This window comes from Periplaneta americana, chromosome 10, assembly GCF_040183065.1.
Source record: "Periplaneta americana isolate PAMFEO1 chromosome 10, P.americana_PAMFEO1_priV1, whole genome shotgun sequence".
In the NCBI taxonomy this organism is placed as follows: domain Eukaryota; kingdom Metazoa; phylum Arthropoda; class Insecta; order Blattodea; family Blattidae; genus Periplaneta; species Periplaneta americana.
In genome coordinates, this window is record NC_091126.1 from 74,251,712 (window position 1) to 74,267,289 (window position 15,578).

At 35.5% G+C, this 15,578-nt stretch overlaps 1 protein-coding gene across 3 annotated transcripts in view; it reads left to right on the top strand.

The window, feature by feature from the left end:
* Nucleotides 1-9,476: 9,476 nt before the first annotated feature.
* LOC138707779 (uncharacterized) overlaps nt 9,477-15,578 on the top strand; it is a 50,378-nt gene continuing 44,276 nt past the window's right edge. Inside the window, exon 1 of one of the 3 annotated variants that reach the window (XM_069837681.1) lies at nt 9,477-9,598. The gene's annotated coding sequence lies outside the window, so the exon portion shown is untranslated. Of the gene's footprint in view, nt 9,599-10,708; nt 10,864-11,182; nt 11,202-15,578 lie in introns of those variants that run through there. The other 2 variants (XM_069837680.1, XM_069837682.1) reach the window with 2 other exon arrangements.

Sequence of the window (15,578 nt, forward strand, 5' to 3'; positions counted from 1 at the left end):
AATTCGCTTCCTTATGGTCCGTCCCAGGAATCTGTAGAGTGACTTTTTATTACTTACTTACAAATGGCTTTTAAGCAACCCAGAGGCTCATTGTCGCCCTCACATAAGCCCTCCATCGATCGGTCCCTATCCTGAGCAAGCATCATATACCACCTCCCTCAAATCCATTTTAATATTATCTTCCCATCTTCGTCTTGGCCTCCCAAAAGATCTTTCCCCTCAGATCTTCCAACTAGTCGACCTGGTTGGCGAGTTGGTATAGCGCTGGCCTTTTATGCCCAAGGTTGCGGGTTCGATCCCGGGCTAGGTCGATGGCATTTAAGTGTGCTTAAATGCGACAGACTCATGTCAGTAAATTTACTGGCATGTAAAAGAACTCCTGCGGGACAAAATTCCGGCACATCCGGCGACGCTGATATAACCTCTTCAGTTGCGAGCGTAGTTAAATAAAAGAAAATGTATTATTGTTGTTATTATTATTATTATTATTATTATTATTATTATTATCTTCCAACTAACACACTATATTATGGATATCTGGATTCACCCATACATTTTGCAATAATATACTGACTTGAAAATGACATCACCCTTAAGAGAACTGTACTTTGATTGTTTTTCTCCTGTACTCTTCATGTACTTACCTGGATTCACCCATACGTGCTACTCTCAAACATCTGGATTTAATGTTCCTAATTGCCAGGTGAAGAATACAGTGCGTGCAGTCCTGCGTTGTGTAACTTTCTCCATTCTCCTGTAACAATATCCATCTTAGCCCTAAATATTTTTCTAACCACCTGTTCCTCTGTCAAAACGAGAGTCCAAGTTTAACAACCATATAGAGCAACCGGTAATATAGGCTTAACTGTTTTTTTTTAATATAAACATTCACAGTAGACAATGTTATATTATTTCGTTTAAAATCTTGCAATGCTAGAAAACGCGAATCGACCAGCATTTGTTAGTTTATTACCATTGTCATATAACTGTATTATTTAGCAATTGTTATTTCTGTGTCAAGTTTGTTTGAAGATCGCGAAAAATATCGCAAATTATTATGGATATTTATGAAAGTGAAGAAGAATTGATGAATATCGCTGAAAGAACGGAGTGTGAGAAGTCAGTTGCTCCTGAAAAAACTGTACGATATGAGAGAGAATGCCAATTGTTCACAGTTTGATCCAGGAATAAAAAGGTAAGTACGAGTGCAGAAAATATTATGTTGGCGTATATCCTAGAAAAATCTAAATTAATGAAATCTTCAACTTTATGATCTATTTATTCAATGTTATAATGTTCGCTAAATTTGAATCATATTGTTGATATATTCAAGTTATGTAATCGAATTGCATTAAAATTGTAGAAAATGTAATTTGCGTATAATTTAAAAGCAGCGCGGCAAAGTATTCCAATGCGGAAAGGTAATGCACCAAAGTTACTTTGCCGCATTCATCTTTAATGGCTTCATTTCAATGGAGCAAAAGTATGTCTTTCAATTTTACAGATCTCGCATTTTATCCCTGCCTCTGTGCAACGTGACATTTGCGGTAGAGAGATGAGGCGATGAGAGGAAAGTTATAATGCTTTTCAATACGCTGACACCCACGTCGTAAGATAAACCCTTGAAATTTAACGGCCATTGACCGGTAGAGATATAATCCGAGATCTGTAAAATTAGGTAGGAAATTGTCAATTGCAATATGGTAGTATAAAACATAGATATTTATTTGCCAGTTGAAAAAGATTTTTATAAAAGGCTTGATTGATGCATCTTATGGATAAAATGTAATTGATTTAAGAGGTTTGGACGTAATCCATTTTGATATATTGTCAATAACTTAGATGTACATGCGAGGTGACAATCAAATTTACTTTATGTAATGTGACCATCCGCCCCGATTTTTCCGAAACAGACCCGAATTTAGACTCCCTGTCCCGGATTTTTCTGAAGGTACTTCGGGACGTCAATTTGTCCTGGATTTGCCTAGATTTTATGATTTGTCCCGATTTAGAGTTTTCTATATTTATAGTAATGTTATGAACTCTGAAGTTGGCAGCATAGTCAATTAGTTGCCAATGTTGGTGTTAGTATTATATCTCATTCGCTTTAAAATTGGCTACCACTCATATTCAATTCAATAAATCGGGCTGGCAGTGCCAGTAATCCAACGCGCGGAGATTGAACTGGGAGAGATATTATGAGCCATATTATTGGCTAAATGACTAACGTTTTCATTCCATAATTATGATATAGTTGCCTGACGCTACAAGATTGTATTTTCATACGACTCATACACCAGCTGCCATTCTAAGAAAACGCGTGTCTAATGCCTACCCACTTCACTTGCGTGATTCGGGTTCCGCATACTACGGGTAGATGGCAGGATTGTGACCCATTTTCAAGTAGCATACCACTTCGGCTGGCCGCGTTATGCATGATGTGTATCTGTGAAGAGTTATGTCGTGTACTAGGGTGAGTGTATGTGTAAGTGTTCGTGTAAGTGTGGTGTAGGGAATGGGTGAGGATGATGATGGTGAGAAAGGGAGAAGGGGAAACCCGGTGCCGGCACGTAGCCTGTCTACTGGTAGAATCAACAATTAAACTAATAAAGGCGAAGCCAACAAAAAAAAAACAGTAAAGTTCTCTACAGTCTCAAGAAAAGTGGAGGTAACATAACTGGAAACCAGAAAAGAAGCAATTTACGAAGCTTAAGCCCTTCTTAAAAAGGGCCAATTAGATACCACTCCGAAAAGAACAGAAAACTATATACAATCATTAGGCCTATTCCTTCCCAGAGTCAAAGGACACCCGAACCTTGATTTGATGCTGAGTACTTCAAACGGAGAAGAGAAGCGATCAAATTCTTACACAGAGCACAGACATCTCCGAGGAAAATCTGAATCTCTATGCAGAGAAAAGGAAACCATACAAAAACAGCTAAAGACAAAGAAAACTAATTTCATAAAAGAATAAAGAAAAGCCCAAGATCAAGAGGCGCTAACAGAGCCCTTTCTTGCCCTTGCGAGAAAGTTAACCAGCACTGTCACAGAGATCCCAATGGAATCTTGAAAAAAATACTTCTTCCTTTTCCTTATCAGAGGTAAACTAACCAACTCATGCCAAATCAAAGAGCCAGAGTCATACGACGAAGAGCTGATATAAGCATAGCGGAAGTAAATGCAGCCATCCTCAAGCCGAAAGACAAGAACCAACCAGATCAGACGGAATTTATAAGTGCACAGCAGATCAACTGTTTTGGAAGAAATGTTATGTTTATTATAACTTTATTAGATTTGGGGCTATAAAATCTTTTGTTTTAAACTAGGATTAGATACCCTATTATTTTAGATATAAATTATTTTTAACCTAGGTAGTATTAGTTAAGGTCTTGAAACTTAAAGAATTTGGCTGTATTTTGGTTTTTTTTAGAGAAATCTGTCCCTTAATCGACAGTCCACGTTGAACCTTGAACCTTGCCAAGATTTATTTTAATTCCCAATTGGAATAATTTTATTATTATGAAATTGAATATTTCATTTTAGTTCAACATATAAAATTATAAAACTTGCATAACAAATTCGTAGATAGTAGTATAATGTTCTTAATGACATAACTACTATTAATGAAATAATGAAGTTTATTTAATTAATAATTATATGTTGAATAATAATTCATTTTGATAAGAATTCTAAAGATGGCGGCAGTCCTCTCTTCTGAAATAATCTATTCAACACATCCAATCGATTTTAATATGTTTAATATGTCATTTATGTGCTTTATGTTATTTTATCCATGTATTGCAATGTGTTGTTTTTAGTTTTTATCGCGATTCTGTTTTTAATTAGGTATTTATTTATAGTTCTCACGTAAGTGTACATAAAAAGTTCATAATACATTTATTGTCACACTTTGCAAGGTGTCTCGATTTTGGAACCTGGAAATCTGGTCGCCTTACTTTATGGAACATGGATTTTGCAATATTTTTCCAAGAACAGGCTCTTCGTCGAAACTATCGCGATGCGGTATTACGAACGCAGGAGCAGTAGCGCCACGGCTCCGGGATGCAGGACTCCACCGGCCTTGGTCGAGTAATACCGGTATCATCTTGGTCGCCAAAGTGGAATGGAACGGCAACAGAAACGTCCTTCTCTGTGTTGGAAAGAAAACTCGAAAGTCATCAGTCTGTCCAGGCCTTTTTTCTTGATACTTATAATATAAAGTAGGGGTAACGAAATGAATAAATTCTTAAACTTTCAGTACCGGTAACGATACAGGATTAATTTCGTTTTATTATTTGTTCACCAAATTCTGTCAAAGGACATTTTAAATACTATAGTATAACAATTATTTTTTTTTAACCTGCCTTCAAATCTAAGTCCTCTTTTTTATTTTAAAGTGCAACTTAATGCTTGAGTGTCAAATAAATTAGATGTTACGAAAATGCCTACACCTGACATCAGTTGTTTAACGACGGCAATGAGTCAATCCAACCAACTATTCTGACATTGGTTGCTTAATAATGACAATGAGAAGATTTCTAGCCAAGTCTTAGCAAATTATGAATCCACATTTTAAAATTATTTCAGGATGTGAATTAATCTTTTGACAATCTGTTGAAGCTCATTAAGAAATAAATTACAGCAGAATAAAATGTAATAACTAAAATACTTATCAATCGGTGAAGATGGACGTTGAAGAAGCTGTTTATTTATGAACACTTGCGCAATCGAACGTAGTGAAGCACGGGCATCAACAACTGAAGAGAGATAAGTAATGCCAGTATTGTGGGCTTATATCACAGTCTACTATATACAGTCACGAAGCTTGAGTTTTGAGGGTACTAGAAACAATAGACTGTGACGGTACTTTTTGCATTGCCTGTAATGAGGCGATATTAGCGATCCTAGTGGTGAGCAACTATCTAATGTTTGCATATTTACTACGTATTGAGCTTCGCGACTGTATATACTAGACCAGGTATGCTCATTCTCTGACTCCCGATTACGTTCTGTAATCACAACCTTCGAATGTAGCGCGTGCTGTTCCCCGTTCGAAGCTCGACGGATGGCTGCAGAAGGCAGTTCAAGTACTTAGTAAACGCACGAACAGTGCGGGACAATGACACAGTCAAAACCTTCTGTAGGCAAACGATCATTCCGTACAGTGTGGGAGGAAGACTATTTTTGTTGTACGTTCGGTGAAAATGGAAAGTGATTACTAAATTGTAAGGTACTGTCAGGAATACTACTGAGCAACATAAAACTACATTATAGGCTCTTCTACCCAGAACATGCCGAAGTGACAGAGAAGCTGTTTTCTGTAATATAGCCTATTTTCTTATACCAATGTTATTATTGTTATTATTATTATTATTATTATTATTATTATTATTATTATTATTATTATTATTATTAGACCTATTATTATTATTACTGTTATTATTGTTATTGTGGTGATTTTATTCCAGCAGAAATAGATATTTTGATAAAATAATTTTTCAGGGGTGCAACGTGCACTACAGCTTCAAGATTTGAAAGCACTTCATGAAAGGCTAAACATTGAAGAGTCGAACAATTGAGAGTATGTTTTGGAGCAAGTTAGCCAATGTAGTATGTTGGGAATTAGCTAAGTCACTAAACCCTTCACGGATGGTGAACTTGTAAAGAGATGTATGGTTCCTGAACAAAATATAGTTAATTATGTCTCTGTACTGCAACAGTTCAAATGTGAATTCACAGAACTTAGATTTAGTGATTTTAGACTTATGGAGAGTGATATTAGTATTTTTGTTAATCTTTTCTTAAATTTAGTACAAACCGTGAGAGTGCAGTTCCAGGACGAGTTAATTGATTTACTAAGTAACGTAGAATTCAGAACTAAATACAGAGAATATGACTTGACAAGCATAGAATTATTTAAAAAATGAACAAAACTAAATATTACAAGATGAGCTTATTCGTTGCCACTATGTTAGCTACCTTCGCCTCGACATATATGTGCGAACAATTATTTTCGAGAATGAAGGTTACTAAATCCAAACATATGTCCCGATTAACAGATGAGCATCTTTAGCGCATTGCAGTAAATTCGTTGGAAATAGATTCCCGATTACTTGCAGAAAAGAATGCAGATGTTGAATAGACCGCAAAGTAGACTGTATGGTGGAATATGAAAATGATATTAGCTATGATATTATTATATCATAACTATATTAAATATAATAAATAATGTAATAACTGAATATTAAAGTGTATACTTTTTCCTTTATCAAATTCAGTTTATTATTCGTATTTGTAAGAGTGTAAGAACCAACGAGCACAGAATACAATAGAGTAGACACTAGCATCTTAATACCATTGGACGGAGTGAAGCCGGTTTGATGGACCTGACGCCATCTTGTTGCTACCAAAACATTGCAAAATAGCTATTACGTTATAGAAGATCTTATGATAATAAGAATTCCATATGTCCCTAATTTCTTGTAGGACTCACACTTTCTTGTTTGTTTCGTAATACAGAATCGCTATGCACGTATTTTTAGCAAAAATTACGAAACTGTCATCGATAAATCACATATATACAGGTTATTTAAATTGGCAGCTCTTCAAATTGCAGTATGGTATTTAATAGATAATCTGGAAGGTTAAACAAACAATAATGATAAAAAAGGAAAATAACAGTTTGACCTTATTTTGCTACTAGTCCAATAAAAATGCTACCCTATAATAATTACTTTTATAGGTTGATCCATTTGCTTCAATTTAATAATGAAACTTGCTTCTTAACGCAAATTATCATTCTCTTCCTTTTGCCAGTATTTCGTATAGATGTCCCGATTTTGTTTGGAGAAAAAATGGAATGCTCTTAACCATGTAATATTTGATAGGCTCTTCGTTTATAGTATATAATTAGATTATAACGGCGAACAAAAGTGAAGTTTTATTACCAAGTGGGTCAAGTCAGTTCACGACCGAGTTAATGAAGCTACTAAGTCTGTAAAGCATAAGTCTGATTTCGTGATTATAAAAATTAATTACAATAATATTAATACACTATTTATTTTTCTTCATCAAACGAATACGTGCATTCGGTTTAAGAGAAACTTCGGTACACCCGTTTTCTATAGCACTCGACACAAACTTCCAACATGGGTTGTTAGGTTAGCTTCGCTCGTAAATGCTAAGTCTGCAATGCATGTCTGATTTCGTGATTATAAAAATTAATTACAATAATATTAATACACTCTTTCTTTTTCATCAAACGAATGCGTGCATTCGGTTGAAGAGAAACCTCGTTACACCCATTTTCTATAGCACGCGACACAAACTTCCAACTTGCGTTGTTAGGTTAGCTTCGCTCGTAAATGCTAAGTTTACAAAGCGTGTCTGATTTAGTGATTATAAAAATTAATTACAATAATATCAATACACTAATCCTTTCTCTTAATCAAACAAATACGTGAACAATACGAATCTAACCGACTAACTTAGGCTAAATCATTCATTACCGTATCTAGCCTACCGGTAATAAGTACATTTCACACATGCATATTTACCCGTGAAAAGTTATTCCAGGAATTTTTTTTGAAAACCTGTTTGTACAGCCATACGCAGAACATGTAGGCATATTGAAATTAGTTAATTTATTAATTAAAACAACGATGCAACATCACAATCAACTGCCCATGTGCTAACCGGGAGCCCAATGTTTTGGTAGCATCATAATGGCGACTATCCACAAAAGCGGCTTCACCTCCAAGCTGTTTATATCTACTCTATGCATTCTGTGCTCGTTGGTAAGAACTATGCTACGGGCGGTGCTGCAATGTACAGTAGTTGCGGAGCCCATCCGTACACTGTGTGTGTTATGCAGTGCAGCATCATCCGTGTAATCGGTGCTGTTACAATTTTGAGCATACCTGTACTAGACTGTGCTTATATCTCAAAGCACATCTACAATGGCTCAGTGCCAGCGCGCTGGGCATATCAGTAAGGGAGCCCGGGTAAAAATCCCTGAATTTATAACTTGTGTTAGAAAAACCCGTAGTCCAGGAAACACAGAAGTTTTCCCCGGATACTCTGTTTCCCTTGTGACTTATCAGCAATTTTCCACTATCATAATTATTCATTACGAGTGTAACGTCTACCCGCCTGTGTGTACTCTGGATATTATCTGACGAACTAAGTTATCTACGCTTCTTGGCACTAGCGACATCTATGAATCACACTCATAGAGTTGGGACAAATAACGGCAAGTTCACAATAAAATAAAACAAAATAAAAATATATTTCAAAGCTCGTGTAGACAAAGTACCTGCGTCTGCGCAGCGTTGAACTCGCATTTTACTCAAGCTCGCGTTGCCATATAATGCATAGCTATAATACTGTAGTCTTTTTTTGTATCCAGCAAACGCGTTTTACTAACGCGCATTCAACTCTCGTCATCTAAACTTAGCCTAAGGCTAAGAACAATTGAGCGCTGAATTAATTCGCGTTCAACGAACTCCAATCGTGAGTCTCTTCGTTCTACGAAACGTGTCATGAGAAAGAACACAGCAACATGCGTCGTGGATATTATGACAGACAATTCACATCTTAACGTGAGTCGTAAAGAGCGCCAAAGTTGACACAACAGAACGTGTGTTGGACTTAAACTACGAAGCCAAAAATGAGAAAAATTCAGTATGGTCTGTACAAGAAGTACAAAAAAATTGATTAAAACACACCTGACCAACAGCATAGCTCAGGCTGTGGCTCATATTCCTACTGATCCGAGGCTTTGCTCGGCGTGGGTTCGAATTCCGCTTGGACAGATTATCTGGTTGATTTTTTTCCATAGTTTTCCTCAACTGTAAGACGAATAACAAATAATGCCATGGTGATTTCTCAGATTCATCTCGCCAAATGCCATGTAACTGTCACTAATTCCATTGACACTAGATAATCTCACAGTTGAAACAGCATCGTTAAGCCTATACAGAGTGTCCCATTTATCTTGTGCACCTATTATAACTTTTTTGTTTGGATAGGTATTATAATTTTGGTTTGAGCGTTATGTTAGAACGAGGGACTAACATGAGTGTGGATATTTGGTGGATATAATTATATTATGGTACAAGATACACGTGACGTCATCAATTTTTCAAATAGCACTACATACTTTAATCATGTTACATTGATTACACATATTAAGAAGAGTAAAAGGTGTATCACACATCTTGACACAGTATGCCGTCCGTTATATGCGAGAATAATTTATCAAATGTATTTGCCAACATTCGAAAATAATTTTAAAATAATCTTATCGCTGTCTTCCCGGAACCGGAGATGCGAAGTGTGGAAATTCTTACTTAACTATCACTGTAAATGGGGTACACCCACCACTTATCTTCTCTTTTTACACACTGCCAGACAGGCAAAACCTGCTAAAGCAGCAATCTGTCTGTCCTTCATTCATTCTGTGCTTCACCAGTAGTGTCAACTCGCGAACTTCACCAGTAACGTCAACGTGCGAACCTCGACGCAGTGTCCAAATTTTCTTCGCAGCGCGCAGCGCTACGACTTCGAGGCCACATTGCAGGAAAGAGATAAACTTCTCGTAAGAGGAACATTTTTTTATTCCTTTTTAATTTCATTTATTGTATTCCACAGATCTTACATTAGCATTGAATATCTAAGATAAGGATCAAGTCAAAATTTTATAAGATTACAATTTTTTGGCGAGATGAAGTGAGGTGAGGGCGAGGATTCGCCATAGATTAACTGGTATTTGCCTTATGGTTGGAGAAAACCTAGGAAAAAAACCCAACCAGGTAATCAGACCAAACGGGGATCTAACCCGAACCCGAGCGCAGCTCTGGATCATCAGGCTGGAGAGTCTGCCGACTGAGCTACGTTGGTGGCCCTACAAAAAATATACAGTGTACCCAGGGACGTCGCTAGGGTGGTGCGAAAGGGTGCGCAAGCACCCCATAGAAAATCGGAGCACCTTTTCCGCACCCCAAAGGACAATTTATTAACAAAATACTAGGCATAAATTATTTTGAAGAACTAAAACAAACAATTTCTTGGATGTGAAAGAACTACGTCCCATAGTGTATCGTAATGGATGTGATGAGCAATAATAATAATAATAATAATAATAATAATAATAATAATAATAATAATAATAAACAGATGTATAGTATGCGCGAAAGTGCATGAAAGAACATTTTGGATTTTTTATGTACCACATTGTTACAGTTCGCACCCCATTTTTAAATCTAGCACCCCATCCACACCCCCCTTGCTCTGATCCTGGCGACGTCATTGAGTGTACCGTGCATTAAAAATTAGTCATATCGTTCAATTATTTCTCTTTATACTGTAATTGTGTATTTTTTCATTTATACTTTGGTGAGAAGCATCCTGAACCTCTACCATAATCTTTCTGGCAGCAAATTTGTCTGCTACAAATTTTTCAGTAGGCCTAATCTACAAAGATGTGAACTTCAGTCCCTTTTGGTGAAAACGTATTGACGAGGGTCCTTAACCAAGGAAGTATTGTTCCAAGCTAATAGTAACGACCTCTGCTATCTAGTGTTATGAAAAATTTGTCATTGCCCTTGTTTAACGTTCCGTCAAAATGATAATTTTTCTTCATTTTCAGTAGGTACATGCTGTGAAGTAACCACATATTTCCCGCGTTTGACTAGTGCTGCCGCCTACCTGTTCTATTCATATGTATTAGCAGACGATGAATCAGATGCTCCTGACGTTATCTACATGACTGAATGTGTAGTGCTCGTAAAAGTTGTACTTGACATTTAATTTTTATAAGTAACTTGACACATAAGTCTTGCAATATTACCAACATATTTAGTGGTGAGTTCTCATGTAATATGCAAGTGTAATGTGAAAATATACCTTTGCCGGCAAACTCGTTTGCATTGTCTGAAAAAAAATTCCTTGTCGCTAAATTGTTCCATACAACTGTCTTTACACGTTACTTGCATTGTGATGAGTGTATAGTGATATATCCTGTCAAATCTATCATAATTTCTGCAGAATATAGAATCTCGGCTACTATTCTCGTTTTTTTTGTGTTCGAAAAACATGTTGGACATAATATTGAATATTACTTCTGTAATTTACATTAAGAAGCCTGTCATAATACTTAACCTTTAATCCTTTAATGTTTTATTTCACTACAAACATTGAAAGTAAGCTGTGAACATCTTAATATTTTTATTGGCATTCGGAAGTAGGAATAACATTTAAAGTTGTCTTATAATAATGTACTAATTTTGGCTTTACTAGCTAGAGCCAGGATTTGAACCCAATATATGTGCACTTAATATGATGATGAGCTAACAAACTTGTCAGTGTAGTCTCATCTTGAAGCACATTAGTTTAATGGTACTGGCATTAGAATTACTGATAATGTTGGAATAAGATTCTGTAACGTTCAGGTAATGTCACGTTAATGACTAAATTTCATGTCAAACAGTATAAGTGTATTCATGTGTTATAGAGGTTATGTTGCGTTAATGTTTTTGTATTTGCGTAAATGTCAAAACGTTTGTTCATTGTCATTTAAATTTATTTCCATTTTTTACTACACAAACAGAACACTAAAATGACTTATTCAAGAAATGTAAAATAAGAAGGCAATCAGGTAGGCCTACAGACAGCAGGAAATCTTGTTTAACTATAGTTACTCATAATGTTCAAATTCTAGTCAAGCCCTCACCTTTATCTTCTTCCTGGATTTTACCGTGTTATAATATAAGAATTGTCTAAGTTGCAGGATAATTATTAATATTTTTAACAAATGTGGAGTCTTGTAATGCCATGCTATATTGTTTGAATAAAATAAAATGCTTTACCGGTAAGTAATAATGTTAGTTAAATTTAATGACTCACTTGATATTTAGTACTGAAAGCTGTAAAGAAACAAGATCATACAGATATCCATTCAAGTTGACAATGCGAGTAGCATCTGACACATAGTACAGTGAGTCCTAGCGAGTTCTGGTATTTCTTTCAGCTGACCAGTAGTAGATCTTCTCTGCTATGCCACTGCTTGCACCAACGAATTTAAGGCACTTTGTCAGATTAAAACTTGCGTACTATGTTATAGCCTAATAACAGTATTCGGTACTGATACTCACTCTCGACACAGTAGCTGCTGGCAGTGTTGCCCATCTTGTGTGGTACTTAATTCACATCACATCATTCACAGAACCTGTTTCATTAAACCTATTCACCAAATTTAGTATAATGTTTTTCTACACAACTGGGCTGCCAGGAAATTTACATCTCAGTTTTTTCTTATTCTGCCACACGATGTCTTTGTCGTATGCTATGTACATTTTCAAAATGTGTACACGTTCACGAATGAAATATGTAACGATAGCAAAACACAATGCAGCGTAATAAACTGCCCTTCTTCTTAGCTGAATCATTTTGTGCATTTATTGTGCTTGTCAAGGACAGACTACAGAATGACACAATTAATTTAGAGGATGGGGAATCACCAACCATGTAGCTTAAACTTGGTGATCTCTAGCCCTATCTCTCTTTTCCTAATTCCCTCTCTCTTGGCACATGCTTAAAGTTGATGTCTGAAGGTTAACATAAACACAATTCAGGAGTGATAAAATAAGCTAAGCATTAGGGGATTCACCAACCATGCAGATAAGGGGAGACGAACTCTTGGGAATAGGTGAATAGGCATCATTAGTGGTTAGTGAGAAAAGAGGGATGTCTCATTCTGTGAAAACTTGTTACATTTATTGTAGTACGTAAGTTTTAACCTGGCAAAGTGTTCCAACTTTGCGGATGCACGCAGCGGGAGGACCAGCCACTGGCTAGCTGACAGAAACACCAGAAATGTTCACTGGAGCTCATTGTATTTAGAATGGTTATTTCTGTCCTATGTGATATAAATATTAATTTACAATTTATCTCTGAATTTCCCCAGACGTGCATTGATAAGGTGACAAGGAATGTAACAAATTTTAAGCATGAAATATTTATGTGGGATTTACTTAACATCACCAGATATTATGGAAATTATAAACATGTGGAAAAACGAATTTATGTTTCATAAAATATTGTACAGGTTTCACTATTGACATCAAGTGACCTTGGAGAGTTTGTATTTTCTTCTAATATTATGCAAGTGATTTTATGTGTTGCCTATTGTACACAGTTGAATTAACAACTGAGTATGATTTTAAGGGAAGTACAGACTTCGTTGGATTATAATTCCTATTGTGACCTAAAATTAGAACTCGCTCACAATTATGAATCCTTTAGACAGAAAATTATATTGACTTTGTGAAATTGTTTTGCATTATTGTGTACTGTTCTACAGAGTTGTCATGCCAGTGATTCAAGATAAGCTCTAAAATCCATAATAAATCGCTGTCCATCATGAGTAATAAATCACTCAAGGAAGGAAATGAAGGAACATTCTTTTCGGAAAACAGAATACATATTAAACAAAGATCACAAAATACTACATATCAAGGTAGCAGGTCGCAAATAGCGAAATCCAATTGAAACAAAAGAAATATTTCAAAAAGAGTTCAGCCAAGAACTAAAATATAGAAACAGCTAATTGAAAGCATACATGCAATCTTTTCTGGAATGAATCAGAAGATTGAGTTAAACAAATACTAAAAGTCTAATTACTGAAAGCCATGATAATTCATCAGTATTGAGAGAATTTCTTGCTTTCAAACAAAATTTAAAAATGTTAACTGTTGTAATGCTTAGCTTTGTCCCAAGACTGAAAATTATGAAAACATTCATAAAACATAAAATCAGACCGATTTTTCTAATTCTTGAAAAAGAAAAATTAAAAATAAGTTCATGTTTCTACACAGTTATCTACCAAAAGTTTCAGAGTTTGAAGCAAATAAAAAAAAACATTTATTAGTTTATAGATATAAAACAGTTATATTACCGGTTGTTTTGTATGGTTGTGAAACTTGGACTCTCACTTTGAGAGAGGAACAGAGATTAAGGGTGTTTGAGAATAAGGTTCTTAGGAAAATATTTGGGGTTAAGAGGGATGAAGTTACAGGAGAATGGAGAAAGTTACACAACGCAGAACTGCACACATTGTTTTCTTCACCTGACATAATTAGGAACATTAAATCCAAACTTTTGAGATGGGCAGGGCATGTAGCAATGAAAACGTTAATAAAATTTATAATTTCAGACTGAATCTTCTAATTCGGTACTGGAATGTTGTGAGGCTGTAGACATAACTTTTAGAACTACACAAATTACTTACAAATAATATGATAATGGCACTGAACACGATGTGATGAAGCACAAGAATGACAAGGCCTGTAGCATAAAACAGAGTTAAGGTGAATACAGGAATGAAGTTGACAAAAAAATAATTAATGTACTGGTATTCATGGAATAGGCCTGCTTGAATTTTAAATTTGAAAAGAAAAATAACATATGTATATATTCTTACAATTCATTCTCTTGTGTTGGTGATTAATAATGAAAGTGCTTACACCTTGTTTTAATTTCACGTGAAATTAAAAAAAAAATACTAAGTTTACTACTCAAGTGTTTTGATGCAAAATGTCTGTGTTCGAGGTACAAGAGAGAAAAATTGCAATGTTTTGACATGAAATGTTTACCCTAACATCTCTCTTGGAACCATGGAAACAGAAGTGTAAGATGAACTTAGTGCCTAGTGGAGTTCAGTGCTGTTCATCACTCTTCATTCTCTATTTAATATACCTCGAGTTTTTTCACACAGTAGTCATGGAAGTCAGAGTCTTTGATTAGGAACACAATTGAAATCGAGTTACTAGTGAAAGGAAGCTGCATTATAACATGCAAAGGCCGTGCAAGGCTGCGAGGTCCAATCACATTCTTAGTGGAAGACCCTGTTTATAAAATACGCTACACTGTTAAAGAAAGTACCTGTTTTATTTTATTACTTTAATTCGTGTATAGACATTTCACACATAATTGAGATTTCCTTAAACCCCTTGTCAATTTTGCTTATTCAAATACATTGAAGCTACAGTTATCTCCTAAAGAATATTAGGACAAAGTAGAGTATTGACCGGCCACTGAAGGAATATTGCACACTTTTATCACTGCGAATGTTGCATTATAAACCAATTTTCAACACTTTTATCACAGCCACAACATACTTCAATTCTTATTGTACTATATATATGGAACTATCACTACATTAACACATTTAAATGTAATTATTATGAAAATCGCTATATTTTCTTCCTGGCATTATGATGAAATATGATCCACTTCCATTAGATGGCCTACGACACGAGTAGCAGGATTGATAATGCATGTAAACGAAATGATACTAAATGTGAGGAATGTTGCTACAGGTTTGTAGTATTATGTGACAGATTAGGTTAGGTTAGATTAGGTGTATATTATGTGATAGGTTAGGTTAGGTTAGATTATGTGTGTAGTATTATTACTATGTTGGCGACACTGAAACCCACTGTCACATTAAGGAAATATGGCCATATTCTTAATTCACGCATGACGATTTTCGTATATAAGTAAGGTACGTATTTAGGGCG